The 15,332-nt window shown below is 38.4% G+C and overlaps 1 pseudogene; it reads right to left on the bottom strand.

The window, feature by feature from the left end:
* Nucleotides 1-13,282: 13,282 nt before the first annotated feature.
* LOC122738401 lies at nucleotides 13,283-14,536 on the bottom strand (annotated as a pseudogene).
* Nucleotides 14,537-15,332: the final 796 nt, after the last annotated feature.

Below are 15,332 nucleotides of genomic sequence, written 5' to 3'. Positions count from 1 at the left end.
TTTGTTAGCTTTGTGACCCCAGGCAAGTCACCCTCTGGATTTCTTCTGCCTATTGGATGTCTTGAAGTAGATGTCCATTAGACATCTTAAATTAAATACCTTAAACACAACTATACTGTATATTCTTTTGGCATTCTCTCCTCTTCCTAAGATTTATATTAATGCTTAAACAACTACCATCCTTCCAGGTAGGGGGGACCTCACAACCTAAGAGTCTTCCTTGACTCTTCACTCTCACCTCCCATATCCAACTGCTTGCCTTGTCCAGCTGATTCGTCCTTCTCACCATATCTCCCACACACCCTCTTCTCTTCTCTGATACTGTCAACGTTCTGGCTGAGGCCCTTACTGCTTCACCCCTGGATTATTGCAAAAACTCAATTTCCAGTCTTCTTACACTTTGCTCTCCTCTATGTATTCTATAATCTAGTGACACCTCCAGTGTCCTTGCTGTTTGTCCCACAAGATACTCTGTCTTCTCAGTGTGCAATTTCACTGTCTTTCTTCCATTCCCTCCTCTTCTCCACCTTCCTTCAAGTCTTAGCTAAAATCTCTTTACAAAGAACCTTTCCTGATCCTATATCCCTATTTCCTGATCCTAAAATGCTACTTTCTTCTCTTTGTGATTATTTCAAATTTATCATATGTATGTATGTATGTATGTATGTATGTATGTATGTATGTATGTATGTATATCATTTGTTCATAATTCTTTGCATGTTGATTCCCCAGTCAGACTGATGTCCTTGAGAGGGAAAGGTTTTTGGTTTTTGTTTTGCATTTCTTTGTATCCTCAGCTTGGCACATTGGAAGGCACTTATTAAGTATTTTCTGACTTCTTGATTCTCTCATTCTTTCACAACCATACCAAGTTAACACCTCTTCACTTATATCCTCTCCCTCAGGGACTCGTTCAAACAGCCCATCTCTCACTGGCACCTCCTGCTTCTCCCCCTTCCCTATAACTTCTTTTATTCTTATATGATGTATCCTTAAATGACACATCTCCTGCCATGAAATTGAACTTCATCAGGAAAGGTGAACATCAAATTCCTCCTTGAGAGCTGGATTCTATCTCCATGTCTGGCTCTTTGTTTGACTGCTAGGGATGATGCCAGAAAGTATGAATTTGCAGATCTGCCTAGCTTGCCACATCAATGGTGTGGCTGATTCTTCAGGCATACAGAAGCTGTTATTGTCAGCGTACAGAAACTGTTATTGTCAGCGTACAAAATCTGTTCAGTTGTTTCAGACTCTTTGTGACCCCATTTGGCATTTTCTTTGCAAAGATATTGGAGTGGTTTGCCATTTCCTTCTCTAGTTCGTTTTTATAGATGAGGAAACTGAGACAAACACAGCCAAATGACTTGCCTAGAGTCACACAGGACACAGGTAGGAAGTGTCTGAAACCAGATTTGAACTCAGGAAGAGTCTTCCTGACTCCAGGCCACCTACCTGTCCATATACAAAAGCCAACCACCCTTTAATTCTATCAAGTTGATGAAAGAACTATTTCATAACTCCTAAAGGAATAACAAAGTATAAACACTCTCCTTATGAGCTATGAATGGTCCTCTCTACTTTCACATTGGCCTCATAAGATGTGAGCCATTCAAAGTCTCAAATCCTTTCCAAGGTTAAAAATAAAAATGACCCACTAAGAATCCAAAAAGTAAAAATATGTCTTCTCCAAGTCTAAAAGTGGAAAATCTTTAAAATGTTGTTTTCCTTCTTACCGATCATTTGCCTCATAATTTCTTCAAGTGGGATGGAGGGACTCAATTGATCAGGGGTCCCCTGATCAACCCCCTTCCCAAATCCAGATACAAACAGATTAAGAAATGGCTTAGGGGGCCGCTAGGTGGCACAATGGATAAAACACCAATCCTGGATTCAGGAGAACCTGAGTTCAGATCTGGCCTCAGACACTTGTCACTTACTAGCTGTGTGACCCTGGGCAAGTCACTTAACCTTCATTGCCCCCCCCAAAAAGAAATGGCTTAAAGAGATTAAGTTCTTTGCTTTAGAAACAAATATCAGAACTAGGTTTTGAACCTAGCTTCTTTTTCTTCAAAGCTGCTTCATCTTTCTATAGAATTATACTGTTTTCTAGCTTTTATGTGGTCATTTAAAAGAAAATGAAGGAAATCTAATATATTCTATTATTTAGTACTAATTTTGTTATTTTATTTCTCAGCACATTTAATGCAATAATTACCATAATGAATCCTTTTCCTTTTCCTTTTCTTGGAGTGTTAACTGTTGTCCTCATTTTTACCTCTTATATGAATGGTTGTCTACATGAATAAGAACTTTCCTTCCTCAAACTGATACAGAAAAAGCCCAGAGGAGATCCTCCTTCAGCATAGTCCCACTGGTTACTTTTCCCCTAGAGTGTGAGGGGATTGCTGTTAAGTGATCAGAAACACAGCTTTTGCTTTGTAGTAGGTAATGTGCCATTCCTTCTATTTAGGAGTTTTTCTGCCATTGTTCTAGTGATTTTCACATTATGTTAACTCATTACTTCAAGTAATAGTGGAGTTTTAATTGTTAAGTTTCTTTTTTTTTAAAAAGTCATTGTCTGGGTTGCTGATTTTTATAATAACCTAGCCCTCCTGAAATCTAGTCATGATTTTTTTTTTATTGAAGATGTTGGAACTACTTAGAAGTAACCTTTGGGGGGTTACATGTAGTTATGTCATATATAGTAATTATAGAAGTAGGACCCCCAAGAAACCCTGTCAGGAAATAATTGAATGGGAGCATCTATCAATTTTTTTAATGAACTTTCAAATGCAATTTTAATTTTGAATAAGCCACCTGGAGAGTTTAAGATTGGAGGTTTGCTTTTTCCCCCCTCAAGTCATTAATGTATGGTTCATCTATACGTGGCATAATTATGGGCCTTTTCTGGTTTGAAAAGCTTGGTTTTGAGATATTTTGTTTAATTATGCCTTGAAAAAATTTTCAGTAAACTTGGCATATCTTGTGGACTCTGTAAGGGAATTTGGAGCCACATATCCTCCTTTGGATTTGACTGTTCTTTGTAGCTGGTTAAAGAGTTAGTTTGTTCAGAGCTTTCATAATAAAAATTAAAACTAAAAATTATCTCTCCCCCACAAGCCTATACCAAACTAGTTCCTATTCCTGTCTTTCCTCTTTCTAGTAACATGATTTCCGCAATTGCTCAACTTCAAAACATTGGCTCTTCTCTTCCTTATCCCCACAGCCAATCAATCACCAAATCTTTAGAATTCTTCCTTTTAAATGTTGCTCAAGGGGGAAGCTAGGTGGTGCAGTAGGTAAAGTACTGGCCTTGGATTCAGGAGGCGCTGAGTTCAAATTTGACTCCAGACACTTGACACTAGCTGTGTGACCCTGGAAAAGTCACTTAACCCTCATTGCCCTGCCCCCTGCCAATGTTGCTCAAATGAATTCTTTTTCTTTCCCCAAACCATCATTCTAATTCATGCTTTTATTGCCTTAAATGCCTTGTGTTTATTTTTATTTATTCTGAACACACCAATTCATACAATATATGCACACATGTATATATGCAAGCATATATGTGTATATATACCCTATGTTCTTGTAAGTATATTTATATGTAGGCATGCTATATTTAATGCTTCTCAAAAACAAAGTTTCACTGAACATATTTTAGAGTCTTCTGGAGGGAGGTTCCATCCTTTTAGCCCAGAAGTTGAATGTTCGGCATTATTTTTGATGAGTTAAGATATCAAACAACCTCATTTAGTTCTGCTTGAGTTATTAAGTGAGGAGATGAGGACAGATGGGTAACCAAGATCACTACCGTTCTCATTTGATCTTTTGTCTTTGCCAAGCCTCATCTTTTTAAACTGAATTTTTATGTTCATCTTCATCTAAAGTTTCTGGTAATTTTGGTATAGGCAGTGCAACACCACATGTAGTTAGCGAACTTGGATACTGTGCAGTATGTTTAGATGTGGAGCTAACTCCTTATATACTTAATAAACAAAATTTGCACATGGCTAAATACTTTTTTATTCTCTCCAAATCATAAGAATTGTAAACAGTACATGACATATGGCAAGGTGGTATTCACAAGTCATAGTACAAGATAGGAATTTAAATACTAGGTATATGAAAAAGAAGGAAGGAAGGGAGGAAGGGAGGAAGGGAGGAAGGAAGGAAGGAAGGAAGGAAGGAAGGAAGGAAGGAAGGAAGGGAGGAAGGAAGGGAGGGAAGTTGGGAGGGAGGGAAGAAGGAAAAAGGAAGAAGGAAAGGAAAAAAAGAAAAGGAGAGAGAGAAGGAAGGAAACCAACATTTATTAAGTACTTACTATGTTACAGGTACTGTATGCTAAGTGTTTTGAAAATATCTTATTTGATCATCACAACAACCTTTGAAGGTAGTACTCTTATCCCCATTTTACAGTTGATAAAATTGAGGTACACCAAAGTTAAGTGACTTGTCCAGTATCACATAGTGAGTAAATATCTGAGGCTATATTTGAACTCAGGACTTCCTGATTTCAAATCCAGTACTCCATCCACTTTGCTACCTAGTGAAGAGGTCCAAATCTTGTACTTACCATCTATTTTGCAACCATATAGAGTTTATATATTCTCTTCACTGGAGCAAGAAAGTTTGATCTCTGAGATTTAAAAGTTAGCTTACCACATATGTAACAAAATTTGTTTTGGTGACTGATATATTCATAAGTTGAACTGAGAATTTAAATTATGCACTCTAATATCCATGAAGAATAACACATTTGAGAAAAGAGAATGAGAAATAATAATGATGTTTACCAGATGACACTCATTCCATTATTGACATACGTCTGTCATCTATTTAGAGCCTCACTGCATGACTAAACATATAAGAACATGTCCTAGCCCGTTCGGACATATAGCATCTAAGTTAGGACTTCAAAGAACATGCAGGAACAAGCCAACTGGTAATTTCTTACTAACCTGATCTTCCTGCCCTTCTCAGCTCAATTTTATTACTTTATATTTCATAGTGTAGCTCAACATTCATGTATCACTCAATAACGGTGGGTGATTGAAAAATTCTGTTTACATTTTGAATTCAACATCAGAAAATATACAGAAAACACAATAAATTTTCAGTTGACAATATGGGCTGTCTTTGTGAATTCGGACAAGTTACTCAACCTCTCTGATATATAAAATGAAGGTTTGGCTTCTGGAAAGCAATTTGAAATTATGCTAAAAATGTGACTAAACTATCCATACCCTTTGAGTCCCAGATCGCTCCCTCTCCCCTACCAACACTTTCTGTAGATAGATAGATAGATAGATAGATAGATAGATAGATAGATAGATAGATAGATAGATAGATAGATAGATTTCTATATCTAGTGATATAAATCTATGTATTTCCTGATCTATCTAATCCCAAGGAAGTCAAAGACAGAAAAAGGGATCCCATGTTGACCAAAAGATTCATAGTAGCACTTCTGTAGAAGCAAGAATTGGAAACAAAGTAGATGCCCATTACTTGGAAAAATGGCTAAACAAATTGTGGTGCATGAATGTAATGGAATAATACGGTACCATAAGAAAGGAAGAATGTGACTAATACAGAGGAGTGTGGGAAAACTTATGAACTAATGCAAAGTGAAGGGAACAGAATCAGAAAAACAATATACACTATGACTAAAAATGTAAATGGAAACAGCATTGACAAATTTTTTAAAAATCAAAAGTGAATGATATGAATTCATATATCCCAGATTAAAAACTCATAGACTAGGGGCAGCTAGGTAGCACAGTGGATAGAGCACCGGCCCTGGAGTCAGGAGTACCTGAGTTCAAATCTGGCCTCAGACACTTAACACTTACTAGCTGTGTGACCCTGGGCAAGTCACTTAACCCCAATTGCCCCACTAAAAACAAAACAAAACAAAACAAAACAAAACAAAAATTCAAAGACTAGATGATCATTGCTATCTCTGTTAGCTCTATGATTCTCTAGCAGGTATGATTGCCATGCTCACAGGTTTAGTCTCCTCTCCCCTCTGACAAACACTTCACCACAACTGTTAGAAGCCAGAGGTCTTTTTTAGCAATGAACTTTTGTAGACTGGATGATTGATGGGCTGAATGCCATTGAATCAACATTTTTGCTTCTGAGAACAGAGAGATATCAGATAAGAACTGATATTTATATAGCACTTTAAAGTTTGCAAAGCATTTTATAGATGTTTCATGTATATCTCACAAGAACCCTGTGATGACTTTCTATAACTATGTCTAGGGAGAGAATTCTCAGCCAAACAAATGTTAGAAGAGATCATAAAAGTAAAATAGACAATTTTGATTACATAAAATTAAAAAGCTTTTCAAAGGAACGAAAACAATGTATCTACAACAGGAAAAGAAAGTGGAAGTAAAAAAAAAACAACTTTGCATTAAATAGCACTATAAAAAGTTTGCTTCACTCCTGGGGAATGCAAGGAATTTACCCTTTGGGATTATGCTTAATCCAGTGGTTGGCAAAATACTCAAATTAAGCCCCAGTTGACTCTTTTTTAGAAGCTAGGGAATAATGGTCAAAGCACCCTTGGTCCTTTAAGACAATTTACTTCTAAAATGAAGCTACATTTTCAATCCATGCTCAGGGGAATAGAGCAATCATCAAAGCAGTGAGAATTGCCTCCTTTTCCCTCTAGATCAAAAGATAAGAAGGAGTTTTTAGAAAAAGAGAAGCAGATTGCCAACAACCTTTGAAAGATTGCTCCAAATCACCACTAATAAGAGAAATGCAAATGAAAACAAATTTGAGTTTTTACTTCCTATCCATCAGATTGACAAAAATGATTAACACGCAAACAAACAAACAAAAAACCCCAAAGGAAACAGTCCTTTTGTTGGAGGAACCATGGGAAGACAAAAACATTTATGCAGTATTGGTAGGGTTTAGAATTGGTCCAATCAGTTTGAAAATCAATTTGGAATTACTTAAATAAAATCATTGAACTGTTCATACCATTTAACAAGTGACCTTACCATTGGGCATATAGTGTAAGGAAGTCAATGACAGAAACAAATGTCCAATAGATAAAATATTTCCAGCAATTCTTTGTGTTTTGGAAACACAATGAGTGCCTATCGATTGGCAAGTAACTGAACAAATTTGGAGCCTGAATGTAATTGAATATTATTGTACTTTAAGAAATAAAAAATAGGAATTGGGAGAAACATGAGCACCCCTATAGAAACTGATGCAAAGTCAAGAAAGTAACAGCAAAAGAACAATATGCACAATCACTACTGTCATGTATTTGAGACCACTAAAAAGCAGTTCAATTGTGATGAATTGTAATGAATAATCCTGGAAATATGATTAGGGACCATACTTCTTCCTCTTAGAAGAAAGATGGATAAGATAGATGTGGAATATGGTAGACAGCAAGAGATTGCGGTTGTTGTACCAGTTTTGTTTACCTTCTTTTTTTTACAAGAAAGGATTTAATACAGGGTGAGTTATGAAGGGTAAGTGACTAACAAAAGACCATCAATAAAGACAACTATTTAAAAATATAGCCTTGGGGCAGCTAGGTGGCACAGTTGATAAAGCTCGGCCCTGGATTCAGGAGTACCTGAGTTCAAATCGGGCCTCAGACACTTGACACTTACTAGCTATGTGACCCTGGGAAAGTCACTTAACCCCCATTGCCCAGCAAAAAAACAAACAAAACAAATAGCCTTGGTGGGTATATACTATGTATAATGCCCATTTTGTAGATATGGAAACTGAGGCTTAAAAAAACTGACTCAAATTACATTTATCTAAGGCAGGATTTGAACTTAGGTTTTCCTGACTACAAGTTGAGCACTGTGCAATGCTTCTTTTATAAAGTACTTTCACCATACTTATTATTATCCTCAGTTTACAGATGAGGAAACTGAGGCTTTGAGAATTTATATGATCATGCACATAGTACTGGAACCAGGATTTGAACAGTGACCTCTTGACTCCAAGTAAACTGTTCTATCCATTCCACCATAATGCATTGCCTTTGAATGTTTGGGATACCCATTAAAGCAGAAAGATTTCAAAACACTTGAACAATATGGCTGACTATGAATCTTGGGCCATCCAGGTCAGTCTATCAGCCATGGTAGGTCATTGCTCCTTCTCCTGGGACCACATGTCAATCCCTTCCCTTCACAGCTCAGATTGGGTTGGAAAGTGGGACATCTGGCAGTTTCTGCTGAATGGATCAACCACACATTCCCCTGTCAGTGAACTTGGCCAAGGAGCCACTCCAACAGATGTTTTTCCTTAGGCACTAAGTGCTTTCTGGATTCCTCTCTTTCTTTGCCTCTCAGGGGCACATGCCCACACGATGGAAAGTCATAAGCTCACTGACCAGCATTAGGAAAGGCTGACCTCAACACTGGCAACAGACAGCCTGTTAACTAGTTTTCTTGAACAAAAAGGGACAGAAGAATTTCATTAGCTAGATTGCTTAGAGATAGAGAGGATGCACTATAGAAAATGTTCCCTGGATATTTGTCAGGAATTGTAAGATTCAGGGTCTTTGATGTTGCTAGTGACTTGAACACTCTTTATTCCTATCTTCCTAGTACAGCACTGACAGCTCCCCACATTGTCTGAAACAAGTGTTGCTAGACAAGATTAAATATGCAAGAGGAACAGTGTGCATTTTTGGGGAGGAAATAATTATTGTTACACCTTGGAACAGATTAATGAATACATTAATAAATGATCCACCGTTATATTTTTTTCTCCTAATAGTCATCAAAATCTTTATAAATCTGCAACACAATACATAACATCTCATTACAACATTTGTTTAAAAATCAATGCATTTCTAAGTTATTTGTGTCAAAACTCATTTATTTCCACAATAACATGGACTGTCAAACCTTGACATCCTGTTAATAACATCCAAATGCATTTGCATATTATTCAAATATTTTCTTTTATGAAACTGGGGACTTTTACTTATACTACCCTACTTTCCAGGCTTCACATATTTGCACATTAGTTTAGTTTACACAGCCATAGAAAGGTTACCTGTGGCAACTAATTTTGCTGTACTTTATGCATATTAATGAGCTTTTGAGCAGGCCCCTATCTGTTCTTTGAGGGAAGAAAAAAATAGACAGGATAAAAGGGAGATTGATTGCAGGTATAATCCTAGAGAATTCAGATGGATTTTTAAATGTTTCTCTCTCTTTTTTTATACTTCTAGTTTTCCCAATTCTCCTTCAGTGACCCAGGTATGGTAAAGCACAAAGTAATAGTATCAGTAGCAGTAGTAGTGGGGGCTACTAGGTGGTGAAGTGGATGGTAAACTGGGCCTAGAATCCAGAAGATTCATCTTCCTGAGTTCAAATTTGACTTCAGACACTTCCTAGTGGTATGACCCTGGGCAAATCACTTTACCCCGTTTGCTTCAGTTTCCTCATCTATAAAATGAGCCAGAGAAGGAAATTCAAACCTTTTTTTACTATCTTTGCCAAGAAAAGCCCAAAATGGGGTTAGAGTCAGACATGACTGAAAAGACTGAACAACAACAAGAACAAAAAGCAGTAGTAGTGGGGCAGCTAAGTGGTGCAGTGGATAGAGCACTGGCCCTGGATTCAGGAGGACCTGAGTTCAAATCCAGCCTCAGACACTTGACACTTACTAACTGTGTGACCCTGGGCAAGTCACTTAACCCCAATTACCTCACCAAAAAACCCCGCAGTAGTAGTAATGGTTGTTGCTGTAGTAGGAGTAAAAGTAATGATAACTGACTTTTAGGTAATGGCTGGTTTTGGAGAAAGAGGAATTGGGTTGAATTCCTGACTGATTACTGGGTCCATCTTGGACAAATCACTTCAAGTCAACCTGCCACGTGCTAGGTATTGTGCTACCCACTGGGGATACAAAGAAAGGCAAAAACATGGTTCCTACCTTCAAGAAACTCACATCCCATTGAAGGAGAAAACATGAAAATAAATAGGTACAACCAAGATATAAAAATAGGATTATAAAAACGATAGATAATCTTAGAGGAAAGGCACTAGTATAAGATTGAATTAGGAAGAATTTCTTGTAGAAGGTGGACTTTTAGCCAGGATTTAAAGGAGGCAGGGAAGAACACTTCTCCTCCCCTCAGTTTCCTCATCTGATTTGGAAGTATTGAGTTTAGCTTGAGGACGGCTAGCTTGAGATGTCTGACCGGTTCATCAGAGAGACTAGGGATTCATCTGCATAAAGATGATAATTGAAACTGATGATGAGATCACCAAATGAGATAGTATAGAGCAAAAAGAGAAGGCAGAACAGGACAGAGCTTGGGGGACAACCATGGTTAATGGGTGCGACATAGATGAAGACAGAGAAAGAGAGCTCAGACACACAGGGGGATAACCAGCAGAGAACCATGTCATAAAACCCCGGAAAAGAGAATCTCAAAGGACGAGGTGTCATTGGAAGATATTGTTAAGAGGTCAAGGAGGATGAGAATTGAGAAAAAATCATTGGATCTGGCAATTTAGGAGATCATTGGAAGCTTTGGAGAGGGCAATTTTAGTTGGATGTTGAGATCAGAATGCAGATGCAGGGGACTTAGAATATAGTGACAGAAGACGAAGGACAGACACCAATTTTCAAAAGCTTCCCCAAGGAGTTAAGCCATGAATATGAAGAAGGATCATGGGATGAAAATCCTACATTTTAGGGATAACTGGAACTGTAATTTCCTTCATGTAATGAACTTCCAAATAGGGAAATTACTAATACCGATGCAGGTCATCACTTTCTCTGCAATTTATAGTCTGAGAGGATAATCTGGAATACTGAAAAGTTAAGTGACTCACTCAAGGTCACATAACTAGAGGTGAGACTGGAACCCAGACATTCCCTACTCTAAACCAGGTCTGTCTACTACACTCTGCTGCCTCTCAGATTATTATTATGATTGTTGTTGTTGTTATTATCTTTATTAAATCTCCCCTGGAAAATCAGCAGTAAAATAAGAATTGATATTTCAACATTATATAGTAGTAAGAATTGAACAAGACATTCTCACTATAGAAAAAAGGACCTCCCCATCCCATGGTCATCACTCGACTCCTGGACAATTCCAGATTTAGGAATAAAAATTATTATTATTATAGCATTTATTATGCACCACACACTATGTTAAGTGCTTTAGAATTATTATCTCGGGGGCAGCTAGGTGGTACAGTGGATAAAGCACTGGCCCTGGAGTCAGGAGGACCTGAGTTCAAATCCAGCCTTAGACACTTGACACTTACTAGCTGTGTGACCTTGGGCAAGTCACTTAACCCCAATTGCCTCACAAAAAAACAAAAAAGAAAATAATTATTAGCTCATATGATCCTTATAAGAACCCTGGGAGGTAGATATGATTATTATCCCCATTTTACAGATGAAGAAACTGAGGCAAACCAGGGTTAAGTGGCTTGCCCAAGGTAACATAGCTTGTAAGTGTCTAAGGCTGAATTTAAACTCAGGTCTTCCTAACTCTGAGAAGCTAAGTGAACTAGAGGATAGAACGTCAGGCCTGGAGTCAGAAAGACCTGAGTTCAAATCTGGCCACAGATACTAACTAGCAGCATGACCCCGGGCAAGTCACTTAACCTTGTTTACCTCAGTTTCCTCATCTGTAAAATGAGCTGGAGAAGGAAATGGCAAACCACTCCAGTATCTTTGTCAAGAAAACCCCAGGGCAGCTAGATGGTGCAGTGGATAGAGCACCGGCCCTGGAGTCAGGAGTACCTGAGTTCAAATCCGGTCTCAGACACTTAACACTTACTAGCTGTGTGACCCTGGGCAAGTCACTTAACCCCAATTGCCTCACTAAAAAAAAAAAAAAAAAAAAAGAAAACCCTAAATGGGGTCATGAAGAATCTGAAACAATTGAATGACAACTTCTAGAGTCCAAGTCATGCTCTATCCACTGAGCTGCCTATCTGCCCCAGAAAAGCCACATGGGAAGGCAGTAAAAGCCCTGGCAGTGACTTTCACTACAATCAAACTGGAACATGACTAAATTACCCATCACAGTGGCAGTCCTGGTTGCATAGAAATCAAAGAATAGCAATGGAGGACACTGTCTACCAGTATTCAATGTTCCTACCTCTAAGATCTTCCCAACAACCAAGCCAAAGGTGGAAAGTATGTCCGCTTGACTCCTTGGCATTTTTTAGAGACAAGCTGCCTTTGCCCAAGGGAGCATTCTTAGTTAGATTTAGGACTTAACTAAGAAGAGCCAGCAAAGGAAGGTTTTATTTTATGAAGCCACAGATGTCTTTTAAGTATTTATCACTGTATCAAATTGGAAAACTAATCAGATCCCTGTGGCTTGGGTAAATCTTTGCTTAAAAAATCACTAATTATCTGTAAAGATTCTAGACTACAGTAATTGTCAAAAACAAAGGAAAATATGTGACCCACTCAAGCAATAAATACAATTCTATGCCTCTCGCCTGCCCTAACACACATACATTTTTGCAGTATTTTTTTTTTTTTTTTGCAGAGAGCTGTGCTGCTTTGCTTAGAGGATGAAGTAACTTACCTTTTGGGGAAGACTAACATTAAAAGATATAAATTGCACAGAATCAAAGAATTATGGAATTGGAAGGTACTTAAGCAGTCATTTCCAGGGGTTCTTAATTGATTTTTGTATCCTGGACCCCTTTGACAGTCTGGTGAAACTTATGGATCCCTTTTCAGAATAATGTTTTTAAAAGCATAAAATAAAGTATATAAGATTACAAAGGAAACCAATTCTGTTGAAATATTTTTAAAAAATTTTAAAAATAATTTCATGTCCCCTAGTTTAAAAACCTTTCATCTAGTCTAATGCATAAATGAGTTGCCTTGAGTAGGAAGTATAGGAGGGAGAGGGAGTGAGGGCCATGTGTAGAAGATAGTTTGCCCTGTCAGACCCTAGTGAATCCTTAGGGAGGAATCATGGGGGTGGTGGGGGGGGGGTAGCAGAACTGTGGGATCCTTATGGTACTACTTGGTAGAAAGCTAATAGAAGACCTGGAGATGGCAGGAAGTATTCCCTTGATGTTGGCACCCTAGGGCAAAACCCTAGTCACCATGCTCTAGTTATGATTTTATCCCCAGGCAGAGGATGTGAGGATATTTCTGAATGGAAGGGCTTTTTCAAGGACTTTGCTTGGATATCTAGAATTTTTATTATTTTCTTTTTAGCTTTGAAAATAATTTCAATTTATCGAGAACCCACCATTGCCAAGTTGGTTTAGAAACATTAAGCAGTTTCTTCTTTTGCAACGTGGTCCTTTTTGAATGGTCCCATGAAAGTTTTGTTCTCCTCCACAGTCTAGAACTAGCCATGGACAAATTTGGAAGTTATGTCAATAAACTTCAAGTCAATCTTCTCTGGGGCATGAAGTTTAGTTGGTATCAGCAGAGACTTTAATAGAGTACATGTCTCTTGGTACCAATGACATAGTACTTGAACATGATATAGTCAGTGATCACTTTACTATAATGGACGAGGCCTCCCAGAGGCTTAATACTCTTGTTGTACTTAGTGGATGCATTCTTGATGGTCATTTTCCCATCCTTGATCTGATAACCCTGACTAATTTTGCAGATTATTTTTCTTGATCTCAGTGTGATGGTGGTAGCTCTTTTGACCTGCCTTGGACACAGAGAGGGTCACACAGGCAGGATGCTAAATTCCAATATAGGCCACCTTCTACAAGCCTCAGTGGGTTCTTAGGGGAGGTTCTTTGTGTACCAGTGACTGGTAGCACCTTTTTAACCATTGCTCTTGGTCACTTCGGTGACAGTCATCTCATGCTGCCTAAAAACACATGGATATGGGCACCTGCTACTCCAGCCCAATCCCATTTTGCAGACATGCTACCCCCATTCACCTGGATCTCCATCAGGTGAGACTTCTTCTGCCTGAGAGAGATCAGGCAGCATCTAAGTGTAGGCAATGACTCAGATCACCTAGCAGCATTTCTTCAAGCTACTCAAGTCTTTTCCAACTACTTCTTGCTAACATTCTTGCCAACTTCTTAGAGTACTTGGTGAAGGCCTTCTTCTTGGAATTATGCCAGTTCTGGTAGAATTGCCTCTTACACTCATCACCGATGTGCTCAGCAAAGATAGTTTTGAAGGTCCAAATTCCTCAGGCAGTTGCACGTAGTTCATGGTACCTACAATAACCATGGTAGAGAGGGGCCTCTCTACAATGGTGACAGCCTCAACCATTTTCTTCTTGTTCACCTTTGAACCAAAGCTGTCAAGTTCTCAAATGGTAGGGGTCCTGAATACCTTATAACTCAGAAAATCATAGGTGAATGGGCTTGGTGGGGTAATCTTTGGGGAATCTCTTTACCTTTCCCTGGTGCCTGCTACTTCACTTCTGAGGCAGAAAGTCCAGAGACACATGGCTGGGAGTGGAAAACTTTTTGTGGGACCAGAAGAAGAAAGGAACCAAGTAAACCCCCAAGAGGCATTGTTCAGCCAATGGCAACCATGGGCCCATGGGAACCAAACCTACATCATTCAGCACTGATTTCATCAGAGTTCTCTGTGGGAAGGGGACAGTGGCACTAAGATTTGACTTTGGCTAATGAATCCTGCTATAAGTAAGACATAAGCCATATTGGAGGATTAAGGACAAATATACTTTACAGAAGGGTCCCAGCAAAATGTCCCTAACAGTGGATGAAGAAACTACAGGCAAGGGCATTTGAGTTGGCATTTAAAAGCCAATGGAGGGCAGCTAGGTGGCACAGTGGATAAAGCACCAGCCCTGGATTCAGGAGGACCTGAGTTCATGTCCAGCCTCAGACACTTGACACTTACTAGCTGTGTGACCCTGAGCAAGTTACTTAACCCTCATTGCCCCACAAAACAAACAAACAAACAAACCCCAATGGAAATTCTCAGTTGAAAAGGGTGAAAATGCATGAAATTCCATTCACAGATGTGGCAAATTCATGGAGGCAGCACATTTTAGAAAAGGACAGCTATCCATGTATCATCTTCTCAGACAGATTTTAGTCCCTAAAATTTATTAATTTAATTATTATTATTTTATTTATTTCATTAAATATCTCTCAATTACATGTAAAAAAATTAGATATAATTAAAAAAATTTTTGAGTTCCAAATTCTCTTGCTCACTCCCAGTCTTCTCCCCTCCTTGAGAAGGCAAGCAATTTGATATTGATTATATATATGAAGTCATACAAAACACATTTCCGTATTAGCCATGTTCCAATAGAAAACACAAAGTAATAAAAATAAAGTAAAAAAGTATGCTTCAACTTGCATTTA

This window comes from Dromiciops gliroides, chromosome 2 (genome assembly GCF_019393635.1).
Source record: "Dromiciops gliroides isolate mDroGli1 chromosome 2, mDroGli1.pri, whole genome shotgun sequence".
Taxonomy (NCBI): domain Eukaryota; kingdom Metazoa; phylum Chordata; class Mammalia; order Microbiotheria; family Microbiotheriidae; genus Dromiciops; species Dromiciops gliroides.
This window is presented reverse-complemented; position numbering and strand designations above follow the sequence as displayed.